This window comes from Pongo pygmaeus, chromosome 11 (genome assembly GCF_028885625.2).
Source record: "Pongo pygmaeus isolate AG05252 chromosome 11, NHGRI_mPonPyg2-v2.0_pri, whole genome shotgun sequence".
NCBI lineage: Eukaryota > Metazoa > Chordata > Mammalia > Primates > Hominidae > Pongo > Pongo pygmaeus.
Window position 1 is genome coordinate 48,777,186 of NC_072384.2, and position 14,534 is coordinate 48,791,719.

General features: G+C 42.1%; 1 protein-coding gene and 1 pseudogene across 3 annotated transcripts in view; one reads left to right on the forward strand and one right to left on the reverse strand.

Annotated features, from left to right (window-relative positions):
• The window catches only part of LYPD6 (LY6/PLAUR domain containing 6), a 141,942-nt gene that overhangs the window by 34,696 nt on the left and 92,712 nt on the right, over positions 1-14,534 (forward strand). Inside the window, exon 2 of one of the 3 annotated variants that reach the window (XM_063647462.1) lies at positions 2,680-2,857. The exons of the other annotated variants lie outside the window; for them this stretch is intronic. The gene's annotated coding sequence lies outside the window, so the exon portion shown is untranslated. The remainder of the gene's footprint in view (positions 1-2,679; positions 2,858-14,534) is intronic. 3 annotated transcript variants of the gene reach the window in all.
• LOC129032328 (U2 spliceosomal RNA) lies at positions 326-454 on the reverse strand (annotated as a pseudogene).

Genomic DNA, 14,534 nt, shown 5'->3' on the forward strand with positions numbered 1-14,534 from the left:
ATTTTCATTCTATTTTTACAGAGAAAGGAAAAGGAACCCAAATAAGTAGCTTTTCTCTAAGGTTGTGCAACTTATAATCTCATGTTAGGAACTGACTCAATGTAGGTCTTCTGATTTCAAGTTCAGAGTTTCCAATGCTGTGTCAGAACCTGTCTTTGGCTTTCTCTAGTTCTGCTGCTTTTTTAATACACAAATGGAGTTGGTTATTGGATTGTTATTAAGGTGTTTTTTTTTCAGTGTCTGCATTTCTTATGCTTATTTTCTTCTCTGTATGCTCATTTAGAATTCTACATATTTACAGTTGTGTTTCTCAACTTTTTTTTTTATTATTTCTCCTCCTTCCCTAGGAGAAAAATTTAATTTAATTTACATTCTTCCTAATGAGAAAAATTAAATATTAAACTGATAAGAACAGATACTACACTTGATCTTAGCCAAAAGGCTGAGAAGTGAAGAGAAATTAAATATTAAGGAATAAAATTTTGACAGGTAGGGTTGAGCCTTGGAGGACCACAAACTATGCTGTCTGATATTTTTGTTCCTCAACAACCAATTTTAATCTTCTTGGGTGTTCAAAAATGCTGTTAATGGACACACCAATTTAGATGACTAACCCTGGCTATCAGGGCAGAGAGGAGAGCTGTTGAACATTCTGATGGATCATATAACCATATGTGTGCAACTAGTGGGACACATGACACCGACATTACTCTCAGCTCACATCAACTATGACTTACAAGGAAGCTGTGCTTCAGTGTGGGTGGCTAATTATTCAAACATGCATTCTGTATGATTAAACCACATGGAATTTCACATTTGCTTTTGTTTTCCATATATTTTATGGGTCATATAGATTATATCTCCACCTTTCACCCACTGCCTGCCTTTTTTATTAAATGTGAGCTTTGTATAAGGCTTTTGTCTACTTGTGGTCACAGCTCTGGGCTGAACTTTTAGATTCATTAGTCTCTGATTTGTGGCAGTTACCTACATTTTTACTTAAAATTTTAGATAAATAAATGCCGGCATGTTCACAGGCAGGAAAACACTGCATTGGTAGATAAGGGCCATTCCATGCTGAGCTTGACTGGTTGCCACCAACTCTGACATCCCTGACCCCTTGGCAGGGAAAGAATGTAAATGAGTGAGAATAAAGAGCCCCAGGTAGCTTCTGTTTGTTTTTACAAGAGAGCCAGAGCTAGGTGACTTGGGAGAATGCCAGATATTATAAACACAGAGCCAGAGAAAAAGAACAAGGATGGCAAGAAGAGTCCAGGGACTGGGGGAGGTGCACTTGCAGGGAGTGGAGGTTGGCCCAGAGGAACGTTTTCATTCATTTCTATGTGTAGAATTTTTAAGATTAACTTGCTAATTTTTTTATTGAAGTCAAGCAAGATTTTAAGTCATTTATCAGGGCTCATAGAGTACCTATTTATAGAAGTCAGAATAAAAGTAATTGAACCATGAATGCTAACACGCATGTAGCAAATTTAATAAGATTTAAAAGTTAAATAAACCAATGGAGGCTGCAGATTTTCTCCAGGGCCCCTTTACAAGTTTTAACTTTGTTTCCATTCCCCCCCACTTCATTTTACACACTGTCTTGTGTGATTCTTTTAGCCTTAGCTTGTAGAATACTAAAATGATTTACAAGCCTGTTTTTAGAGGCTATTTCATTTTTAGTTAAACGTTTACATGATGCTGACTTCCTATGTAACCTGCCGAAAAACAAAGTTTTTTTTTTCTTTTTTTCAGGTGCTAGACTGTCAATCAGGATAAAGGAGATTGTATGAATTATTTGTTGTTGCATAACAAATTTCCACAAGTGAAACAACAAATATTTATTATCTCAAATTTTGTATGGCTTAGGTGGGTCCTGTGCTTCAGGGTCTATTACAAGGCTGCAATCAGTTGTTAGCCAGGACAGGGATCTTATCTGAAAGCTCAACCAGGAAAGATCCACTTCCATGTTCCCATGGTTGCCGCATAATCCAGTTTGTTGAGGGCTTTTGGACTGAGGGTCTCAGTTCCTAACTGCTTTGGAGGCCACCCTCAGTTCCTGGTTACGTGGGCCTTCTCAACATTGGAACTTGCCTCCTCAAAGCCAGCAAGAGATAGTCTGCTGGAAAGACATCCACCATCTTTGCTATATTCTGTTGGTTAGAGAGTCACTAGACCAGCCGACACTAAAGGGCAGGAGATTACACAAGCGCATTAACACCAGATCGAGGGGCACCTTAGGATCCTAGGCCAAGGAGATATGTGATTCCATCCCAACAAGCCTTCAGGATCTTAGATTCTTTGAGGGAAGAGACCTTTTTTTTGTAGTTAAAATATTTACAAAACCTTTGTGAGGTCATAGCTAGCACTTTGTGCTGAACTGGATTGCGGAGCCCTGGGCTAGCACTGTGCAGGGCATGAAAGACCAACCACTCTGTAAATGCACATAGAGAACAACCTCCTTGAGCAATCTCAAGCAAGAGAAAGAAGAGGCCTCAGAGCTCCAGCAAAACAATGGGAGAAAACATACCCTTATCTTTTCCTTCTCATTTTCAAAACTGTGTTAGAGGGAAAGGAATATATTCTGGTTCTGGAGATTTTCAGTTTTCTTTTTATCTCATTAATTCCTGGCTGGGTGCTCCAGGACAAGATATCCAAAAAGCCTTTTTTGAATCGCAGGTACCGTGAATATAAATAGAAGAAAGACACCATCTCTTCCTTTAAGGAACTTACAGTCTTATGGAAGAGACACAGATGGAAGTGGACAATTACCAAATATCATCAAAAAGCCTGAGAAAAAGTTATGCAAGAGCTACTGTGTGAGCACGGAGGCTATAAACCTAATCCTAAGTTGCAGGTGGGTGAGTATTAGACATCACTCAAGGAAGGCTTCCTGGAAGAGGTGACACAGAGTTGAATTAGTTGGACTTAACCTTTGAAGAAATGAAGGCAGGCTTTGCTGAGAGGCATTGGAGTATTAGGTATAAAGGTTTAGAAGCAGGAGAGCATTTGGGACCTCACAAAACTGCAAGTTGTTCAGTATGGATGGAGTTTAGGGGCCTTCTTGGAAAGTAGGAAAAATTGAGGCTGGAGCTGGGTGTGGTGATGCCTGAAATCCCAGCTATGCAGGAGGCTGAGGCAGGAGGATCACTTGAGCCCAGGAGTCAGAGGCTTCAGTGATCTATGATTGCACCACTGCACTCCAGCCTGGGTGACAGAGTGAGACCCTGTCTCTACAAATAAAAAATAAAAAGATGAGGCTGACAAGGTAGGCAGGAATAAAATGATCATCAGAGTTCTTGGATGTTGTTCCAGGGATTTTGGACTTTACCTTAAAGAAATCAGGGGATAATCCAATCAGATTGTGCTTTAGAAGTAGAGAAGGATTGGAGGGGTGTTAGGTGACAAGAAGACCAAATAGTATGTAGGTGAAGGGAGAGGGGGTCTAAAATACAATGAAGTCAGAGGGAGAGGAGACAGTGAATTTGAGATCCTAAGGATGCAGAATCATCAAGACAGGGTGATGGCACTGGTTGTGGAGGGGGAAACAGAGGAAGAAGGGAAGCTTGACTTAGATTTCTGACTTTAGTGACTGGGTAGATGGTGGGGTGACTCGCCAGTCTATAAAATATTGGGAAAGTGATACGTTTGAGTTTAGTTGTGGAATTATTAATTATAGGAGTTTGTAGGAATCTGAGCAGAGATGAGCAGTGTTTCAGGGTGTCCAGATCTGGAGCTCAGGTGAATGTGGAGGAGACCACCAGGGGAGAGTATGTGGACCCAGAGGAGAAATAGGGCAAAGGGTGAGTGCCTGTGACATCTGCAGTTAGGGGGAAGAGGACACTGTAAGAGAGGAGGAGAAATGAGTGGTATGATAATCAAGGTTCCCAGGGTTACAGGCCACAGGAGCCAACACAAGCTAGCTCAAGCAAAACACACTTTTTAGAATTTAGGATATCAAAGGCACTAAAGGTTCTGGAACTAGGACCCAGAAAGTCTCCAGGAGCACAGCAGGCACTGTGTCACACTAAGGTCCTCATATTGCAGCAAGGCTGTTCCCTTTTTCTGTCTAAACACCATCTTCCTCCACTGCTCTGTGTGGGTGACAAACCCACAGCTTCTGAGTTGAAGCCTCCCCAGATAATGAGATCACCCATCCAATTGACTGCCTTTCGACCTCAACTCCAGTTTTCTGGGAGACTTAGTCTAGTGTTTCATCTTGGAAAGGTGCCCATGGTGTCATGCAATACAAATGTGGCTAATGAGGGCCCACCCTGGCTGTAGTCAGCCCTTAGAGAAAGAAGGATGTAGTTAGAATCGTATCTACCATGGGCAGCCGAAATGATAGGAAGACAGTGGCAGGAAGAGGGGTCAAAAAAGCCAGACAAAGGGAGAGATTCAAAGAGGAGGGAGGAAGTGGTGCACTGTGCTAGATGCCGCTGACCCAACAGAAGGATTGAATTCAGGAAGAAAAGGACTGTGAGTCCATGACTTTGAGTAGCTAAGTTTGTGAAAATAAGTGGGAAATTGTTGGTTTTCATTTAGACGGGTAAGGCATAAGTATGCTTCTCTGTGGGGGAAGAGGAGGAACAGGCATTAAAGTGGGAGGGTAGACAATACAGCTGAAGGAGGGCATAACTGATGGATGAGATTCCCGAGGAAGCAAGAGGGAACACAGGTGGAGCGATTAGCAGCAGACGGGAACTGGCCACGGCTCTCACCAAGGCTGGCAGGAAAGTGGGGTGCAGATGTAGATATTTGGAGGGTGAGCTGCTAAGAAATTAAGTCCAGATTCTGGTGACAGGAATTATTTACTCTTTACAAAACCCTAAGTTCTTCTTTTGCTCCTTAAATGTACTGAATAAATGCTGAGAAGAGCAATTTAAAGGTCTTTGACAACTGAAGAATCTGGTATTCCATATGCCAGGGGATTGACACAGAGCTTATGCCAGGCCGGGACTCCTTATAGGAGCCCCAGGTTGGGCCCAGTGTCCCTGTCGGAAGTAAATGCTTCTGTGTTCCTGCTGTGGTCTGTGTTCCCCCAGAATCCATATGTTGGAACTTAATTTCCAGTGTGATAGTATTAAGAGGTGGAGCATTTAGGAGGTGATTTAGTCATGAGGGTGGAGCCCTCATGAGTGGGATTAATGACCTTATATAAGAGGCGTGAGGGTGCTGTTCATCCCTGTTTCCCTCCCATCTCTTTTACCTTGTGAGGGTGAGCAACAAGGCACTATCTTGGAAGCAGAGAACAGCCCTCACCAGACACAGAATCTGCTGGTGCCCTGATCTTGGAATTCCCACCATCTAGAACTGTGAGTAGTACACTTCTCTTGCTTATAAATAAATTACCCGGTCTGTGGTATATTGTTATAGCTGAACAGACTCGGACAATTCCTAAGTAAGTTCAAGAACATCCCATGAGAAGCAAGCATAAAAATATGAATGTATCACTCCAGCCTGGGCAACAGTGAGACCCTGTCCCTACAAAAAATAAAAAAATGTTAGCTGGGCATGGTGGTGTGCACCTGTAGTCCCAGCTACTCAGGAGGCTGAAGCAGGATAATTGCTTGTGCCTAGGACTTCGAAGTTACATAAGTGAGCTGTGATTGCTCCACTGTACTCCTGCCTAGACAACAGAGTAAGACCCTGTCTCTTAAAAGTAATGAACGTAGCTAATGACAACTGTACAAGAATTAGAAAGCTTTGAGGTTGTCTTTCTCCTGTCTTCTTGCCATGGCTTTCCTCTCCTCACTGAGGCTGACTCTTTTTATAAGTGAGAGGATCCTACTCTGTTGCCCAGGCTGAAGAGCAGGGGGCAAGACCATGGCTCACTGCAGCCTTGACCTCTCAGTCTCAGGTGATTCTTGGTTGCATGAACAGTATAGGGCTGGGATCCTGTGCAAGATGGCCTTGCTCCCAAGTTTGTCAGCTGTCATTGGCAAAGCACGTATCTAAGGATGTCTGGCCCTAAATGGACTCATCCTCCCACCCACCACTCCATTTACCAGAAGACCTGGAAGGTTTTCTTCCATGCATCTTTAGCAAGGCTAAGTGAGAATTACTAGCATGGGATTTAAGAGAAACTTAGGTTTAGTAAAAAAGAAAAAGTGGACTTATATATCATTAAATATTCTAAAGCAGTATTTTTTCCTCTAAGAAATCTTCTGATTTAATTTACCAAAAAGAGGATGGGATGATGGTGATGTTACCCAAGTTAATTTATGTTTCAAATGGAAGAAGCAAGCAGGTTTTTTTTGTGTGTGTGTTTAGGAATCAGAAACCATGATTTGTGGGAATTCTTTCATGTTAATAGTCACCAGCATTTTTTGAGTGCCTCACATGTGCCTGGAATCGTGTCGTCAGAACCCGTGCCTGGCACTTAGCAGGCATCAGGAGGCACAGGTCTGCTGATGCATTTAACTAGTGTTTGTGCTACCAGAGGATGCAGAGGGCAGACTTTCTAGTAAGAAATGGGATGAGCTGTGAGAGTAGCTTCGTCAAATCTGCCAGACTTTGCTGGAGTGTCATAGTACTCCTATTTAATTCTGATTTTAGGCCTAGAAATTCTCTGCTTTATCTGACGGAGGGGTATTGGACCATCGAGGGAGCAAAAACAAGTCCTTAAGCCCTCCACCTGCCCCTCCACAGAGGCTTCTGAAATTCCAAACCCAGGGGAGATGGCTCTTTGACCTTCAGGTGGCAGAATAACTTATAGGAGAGCTGAGGCATTCCAGGGATTTGCTTCCCTGGGATATTTATTTGAATAGGTCCTTATTCTGGGCAGAAAGACAAAATTAAGGACTATGCCTTGAAAATAGAGATTTGTCAGCCTTCTTCCTGGGTGAATAGAATGTTCAGTGGGTACAGGTGAGGCTTTATCAGACTTCAAGCTGCTCCACCACAGCCCATCCTCATTAATTCCTAATACTTGCAATACAACTCTATCAGTAAGACCTTATGCCTGATAAAGTCCCGTTCCTCTCTTAAGACTATAACCGTATGCTTTACTTATGCTATTGTACTTTTGTCACTTTGAAGTCCCTGTTTGAATTTAAAGAGTGGTCTCTTTGACTAAATTTCCCTAGCAGAATATCCAGATTGGTTCAAAGCCTGTGAGTAGAGGCAGTAGTTCCTCTTAAATACTGGTGTCTTAAATACTGAGGGACAATTCACGAGGACACCTTCATCTGGGGTGTTGGGTGCATTTCATTCTCACTTTTAAATTAACAAACTATTTTGGGAATTGAGAAATTTGACATTAGATGACTCCAGGATTTCACTGTCCTAGAGCTGGTCTACTCAACTTGCAGAGCATTCAAAGAATTTGGTTTAGTTTAAAAAATTATTGATCTCTATGAGCCAATGTATATAATGGTCAAGAAAAGACAATATTAATTCACTGTAATAAAGGCTAGAATAGTAGTTTCCTCTGAAGAGGGTGGGGATGGGACAGGGGCATAAGCTTTCTAGAATGCTGGAAGTGTTTATAACTTGTTTCAGGTGTTGAGTTACACAGGAGCATACAAATGTAAAAATTCATAGAGCTTTATTTACAGCAATGAAAAAGAATACAAAAATTTTCATCTAGGGGTTGATCCCATCATTCCCTAAGATTGCAGGCTTCATTATAGGTCCTCAGTGTAAACCTTTGTGGGGTTTTAAGATGCTTTAGGGAGTTACAGGATCAGATTTGTGCTTTGAGGAGCTCTCTCTGGTTGTTGCTAGAAAAGGGGTTGGAGGGGACTAAGTGAGAGCAGTGGCCATGGCTGGGAGGCTGGTGCTGTGGTCAGCAAGAGAGAGCAGGCCCTTGATTAGAGGGCAGACAAAGGGCTTTGTGGGGTACAGGAGAAGGTGTTGAGGGTGACTCCCAGGAGTCCTACAGGAGCAGTTGTGTGGAGGGAAGGGCCAGTGCCTGGAGATCAAGAATTCAGCTGCAGGCAAGTTTAGTTTCTAATGCCAGTGAGCCACCGTTGAAGATGACAAGTAGGTAATTAAGTAGATGAGTCTGGAGTCAGAAAATCAGTCTGAGCTGAAGTTATAAATTTGGGAGTTGCTGGCATGGTATTTAAAGCAATGAGAATGCATGAAATCACTTTGGGAGAGAGCATAGAGTAGGAAGGAAAGGGGTTCCAGGACTGTGTCCTGAGAAATTGCCACATTTAGAGGTCAGGTAGGGGAGGAGTCAGAATAGGAGGCTGAAAAGGAATGAAAGGGGAGTACAAGGACAGCAAGGAGATGGAGCTGTCCTGGTGTCCAAGGGAAGAATGTTACAAGAAGTGGAGAGTGGTGAACTGTGGTGAATGCTGTTGAGGAGTCAAGTAAGTGGAGGACTGAAATCCTCACTTGGATTTCGTAGCATGGAGGCCATTGGTCATCTCAGCAAGAATGGCTTATTTGGAGATGTGCTGGTAGAAGCCACACGATAGTGAAACAAAGCTGTATGTGTTTTTCTTGCAGGTTATTTGTTGCTTTAGTCATGTATTCAAAATATCCTTCGTGTAACATTTAATTGTATAAGCTTAATTCTATTATGTAATGTAAAGGGATTAATTGGAATCCAGTTTCTTTAGCTGTTTTAGTGAAAGACATTGAAGATAGAAAATTGCTGTGGGAAACTATTTTTGTGGCTTTGTATTTACTCAGTTGGATTTTTAAAGAGGTCATTTTATGGTCCATTCCTGCCCCCATGCAGGAATGAACTGCATGATAATTGATTCATATTGCTATAAAGGGCAAAGTATTGAGGGAACTTCTTGGGAAATTTAGATTTTGTCTAGCTGATCCTGAGGCTAAGTATCCTTGGAGGCTAAATGGCCAGCATCTTTTCTTAAACGTATGGAAATCCCAATAATGGAAAGAAACCAGGGCAGGGAAGGCTCACATCACTTTATTTCAGAAGTCAATCATATGGTTTTGTTGACTAAAATACATAGACTGAGAAAAAAGAAAAACAAAGGAAAAAAGTCTCAATTATGTTCAGGTCTTGAGTTTAGGAAGTGTTTTGTGAATACTATGCATGTTATGGCTTTGTATTTGATGTCAACTCAATGTTTAGTCGAGGTTGAAAAGTAGAGTAGCTGTGTGACTTTCCTACTTCCTGCGACACAGTGACATCTAGCCCTGGATCCTGGTGCTCCATGATATTGGGAACGAAGGCAACAATTTGAGTATTATCTAGATAGAGCCCAGCAAGTAGTAGGTGCCCGAGTGATATTGTGTTGAATAAAGTTACACTGAAGGGAATTCTGTCCCTGACAATCTCCCTTCTCTTGTTTGCTGAGTCTTAGGCTCTTAAGAGAAATGATCTATATTAATTTTCTCCTTATTCTTGCATTTAGGAGGTTCTCCTGAGAATCAGAAAGTCCAGTCTATAGTAAGTTTCCCTATGCTGGTGTCAACAGGGAGGGTTAACATCCTGCTTCACAGGAAGGTAGCACATATTAGGCTTTTACTATACATGGTTAATATTTTCAGGATGAAATTTGATTTTACAGCATAGTCATATTTATGCAATATGATATTATAATACACTTATGAGGAAAAAATAGTGGTTTTGTTTTGTTTTGCATGCAAGGAAATGTGCTGGGATGACCAGGAAAGAAAGCAGTGAAGGAAACAACTTCACTCCCACTATTTGTGGAGCTTGTTTGGTTCTGGCAGGAAGTCAGGGTTTCAGAGGAGATGGGATGTTCAGTTTGGTCCAGGTGATCTTCAGTCTTCAAGGATCTAGAGAGACTTGGGGGTTGTCCATGATTCATCAGAAGAGCTGTTTCACAGACCTCAGGGTTTGTTAAGGGTTAGAATCACAGTGCCTTTGTAAATTTTTCTTAGATGGAGGTGAAGGTATGAGTAGATTTATTCTGAAGGTAGACAAACCAGGATTTACCTTGATTTCTTGAGTATTTTTCATCAGCGTAAATGAACCCAATAAGTAAGTGCCCATGGGTGGCACTGTGATTTTTGATATACAGTTGGTATCAAACTAATTGTAATGGGTCTTGGCGAGATGAAGTCATGGACTGTGGGCTGTAGGTGGGGTGTGAGTGGGGAACACTTGAGTGAGAGGTTTCTTTTCCTCTGAAGAAATGATGATAATGATGCCTACTGTTCATTGAATGGGCACTGATGTGGTCCTGCCCTCTGTCTTGGCATGGCGAAAATAAAGCTCAACAAGTTCTTATGTATTCTTTGACCCTGAAATCCCAATGGTCTAAAAATAGATTTAGAAAATACCTTTCCTAAAGAGAATCAGAAAAAATGTTTGGGGTTCTCCCAACATTTTCTCTTTGTGTATTCTTGTTTCTCTGTTTATTCTACCATGCTTTTTTGTGGGCCCATTGCTATAACTTTTACCATGACATTTGAAATTCCCAAGTGCTATAAAGAGACGGTGTTGTTATTATTGCTGTTTGTTATTTTTATTATTGCTGTGATTGCAGGGAGGCAAGGAGCTGGGTTTGACAGGTGGAAGGGGGAATTCCAACAAGAGTACGTCTGGGATGATGGGAAGCTGAGGACTGGGATACAGAGAGAGTTAGACAGGATGTGACTAACGAGAACAATGCCATCAATATGCAAAGCATACAGAATTGCGAATCTGGTTCCAAAAATGCTACCACTGCAAAATTACAATAGCAGCGTTTTCTTAGTGCATAAGCCAAGTGTTATTTTAGCCTGAGAGGAGGCAGCTGAACTGGAGATAGTGAACGCACCTAAACAAATGTGGCCTGGGATGAAGCTGCAAAAACACAAAAGGGCTGCATGCTGGCATGGAAACCGCCTCAGAGCTGAAACAACAGAAGCTGAAGTTGAGCAGTGTCAGCCCGGGATGTGTGGTTTGCCCTGGGTCTGTTTTGGAGGCCTTGGGAAAACAGCCCTACAGATAAATTCTCCAGATTTGCGGTCTAAAACTGGTACAAAAGAAACAGCTCTGTCTAACTTGGCAAGATTGAAGAGCTTTCTGGTGGTTAACTTGCACTGTGCATATCTATTTGTATGCCCTGCATTTCATCTGAATACTGTTAAAATAAATGGAATTAGAAGTCCCTCACCCACCCCATTCTGAGCCCAGAACATTTTTTTTTCCATTGCCATCTGAACTCTGCTCAGTAGGGGGTCTTCCTAGTTTGGAAAATCCACTGCTTGGGTGTTCTAGAGGAGGGGATAAAGAACAAAGTCAGATAAACCTAATCTCCCATCTGTAAAATGCTACTAATAATAACTACTTCATAGGGTTGTTGTGAGAATTAAATGCAATTAATAATATTGCAATTTAATATAAAATTCATTATCATTAGATGCCATACATGTGTAGAAGATCTAATAAAAATATATTACTGGGTACTCATCGTGTCTTACCCACTGTTTCACTGTCTTTATATGCAATTTCTTATTTGGGATAAGCAACTTAATCCAGGGACGCATGTAAAGCTTATGAAGTGTAGAAAGATTTGAAATCCTCAGAACTGCTGGTAAAGCTCACATGTAACCATTGCTACTGTTCCCTAATTTGGAATCTGGCATTTTGTAAGTGCAGTACTGACTAAATTCATTTAATTAAATATGGAGCAATCCAAAGCTCCCATGTTCTTTTCTCCTGGTTTTATATAAACTGTCTACAGTGCAGTCACCAAACCTTTGCATCTCCTTTGTCACTGGGACCAGGAGATAGTATAAAATCAGACTTCTGCTGTATATGGTTATACATATATGAGCCATCTCACTATAGGGCTCCACGGTCTTAACCAGCGTCTGGACTATTGCTGCTAAGAAAATTGATGACCCCTGGTTTAGAACTTTGTCTAACAACAAACGACTTTAAATAGGCAAGTGGTTTTTTGTGGTGAAGTAGATGACTCTTTTCTTTCTTTTTTCCTTTTTTTTTTTTCTTGGAAACATGCTGAGTGATGTTGTCTCTCAGGTCTGCTGGAAGGTTTTGTTGCAAGGAGACTATGCAGCAATCTGCCTGCTTGGCTTAATCACTGGAAACACACACACACACACACACACACACACACTTAATCACTGGAAACACACACACACACACACACACACACACACACACACACACACACACTTGTTCAGCAAGTCCCAGGTTGAAGTGGGCACTGCGCACAGGAGCTGCTTTATCAGACTTAAAGGGATGCTGCAAGAGGCAAGAGCACTTCTCCCAGATGTAGGCTCTAACCTTGAAGAAACAGTGGCTCTCACAGGCCCAGTAATAATGTGAGCATAAAAAAGCAAAGTGGCTGGGCGCGGTGGCTCATACCTGTAATCCCAGCATTTGGGAGGCCAAGGTGGGTGAATCACCTGAGGTCAGGAGTTCGAGACCAGCCTGGGCAACATGGTGAAACACCGTCTCTACTACAAATAGAAAAGTTGGCTGGGTGTGGTGGCAGACGCCTGTAGTTCCAGCTACTTGGGAGGCTGAGACAGGAGAATTGCTTGAATCTGGGAGGCGGAGGTTGCAGTGAGCTGAGATCACACCACTGCACTCCAGCCTGGACGACAGAGCGAGACTTTGTCCCCACCCCCCAACCCCCCAAAAAAAGCAAGGGAAACTGTTAGGGCGCCTCTCATCCTTCCAGTGTCTGTATCTGTGTTTGCTGGCTTTATCATTACTCTTGCCCTGGAGCCTCCTGCAGGTCTCATGTGTATTCATCGCAAATATACCATCTCCAATGTGCCAGGCATGAGGTCAGGCCCTGGGGATCCAGTAATGAGACATAGTTCCTATCTATATATTGTCTGTTCCTTTTTCTATGTACCCCCTAAAGCTGGAGATGCCGTTTTACCTATTCTTGGAAAGACTTTCCTAGCTATGTGTAACTCATAGTAATAATCAAGGGAGTATCTATGATTAATAATATATATATTTTGAGACAGGGTTTCACTCTGTCACCCAGGCTGGAATGTAGTAGCACGATCACAGCTCCTTGCAGCCTCAGCCTTCCCTGGCTTAGGTGATCCTCCCACCTCAGCCTCCTGAATAGCTAGGATTACAGGTGCCTGCCACCACGCCCAGCTAATTTTTGTATTTTTTATAGAGACAGAGTTTCGCCATGTTGCCCAGGCTGGTCTCGAACTCCTTGGCTCAAGCTGTCCACCTGCCCTGGCCTCCCAAAGTGCTAGGATTACAGGCATGAGACATTGTGCTTGGCCCGATTAAACTTTTTAAGAGGACTTGTCCCATTATTTCATGTTAATTCTCCTGTTTTTAAGTAGTCAGTTTAGCAGCAATATTTTAACTTATTCTAATACTCATTAATTTATTAACAAATATTTTTGGATGTCTCTTATCTGTAAGGTGCTATGTGGTTCATGTTTTTGATGAGTGGTTATTTTCGTTTGTACAGATCGTTTAAATGAGAGTTTGCAGAAGATGAAAGGGGAGTCTTGCATTCAGCAATTGGCCCTGTACTTAATGAGCCAGCCACCTTGTGTCTTCCCTTCCTATGACATAGCCCTTCAGCTCACCCTACAATTGACACATGAAAACTTCTCTCATGAAACCCACAGGATCAGTATCTCTCAAATACTCTTTTCCTCCACTTCTGGGGCATGATCTTGCAATGTACTCCTTACTGCCCCATCCTGGAAACTTGTGCCTATATCCTTGTTTTCTATACAGTGTTTAGCCAAGGTCCTTGACCAGAATATAGATCACAAACAGTACTGGTTGTCAAATGTCAGAGTAACTGACATTTGACAGAGAGATTATATTTGAGGATGCCAAGAATTAGCAAACATTTTTTTCTGATCATCTCAGGCTATTTGAAGAAGTTATGAATTCACCAAATTGACTGAAACCTGCCCTCTGAATAATTCTTCAGCACTATATAAACCAAAGTTTGTGTTGGTTCAAGCAGGCAGGAGGGCTGTGCATCTGTGGTATGGGAGCCCCCTCAACTAGAGGCTAGGAAAAAACAGCATTTATGCTGCAGCTGGTTTTGGTATCAGATGAGCAGCTTTAAATTGGGAGTCAGGAGAACTGGAAGACTTGAGTCCAAGAGGAAGGTAGTTGAAGCAGAGATGGCTCAGAAACCACTAGGACCTGTGCGTCAACACCTGCCTCAGGTCTTTATGGACATAACTGCTAAGCCTTTGGAAGCCTGAGGTTTACAAACCACTTACCTTAAATGTTTAACGCTTAAATTTTAAGAAAAAAATTTTAAAAGTTTACCAAAGGATGCTCAATTCCTGGAATAGAATAGACCTTCATTTTATAATTGACATTTGGAAAAAATTCTGGGTTGGTTCCTATTAGATTCAATGAAAATCAGCAGTGGAAGAATTTATTCTCATGATCGTGATTGAACTTATCTTGGGTGGGTGCTTCAGTTCTGTGTCTTTGTGTCAGGAAAGGCTGTGGGCTGGAAAGAGCCCTGAGCTCAGCTGTGTCTCATGTCAGCCATGCTCCTTCAGAACCACAGAATAAGGCAAGGACTAGACATCTGAAATCATTCACAGCTAATAGCTGTAATTCCATCATTTAGTTCATTAATTCAACAAATGTTTATCAAGCATCACCT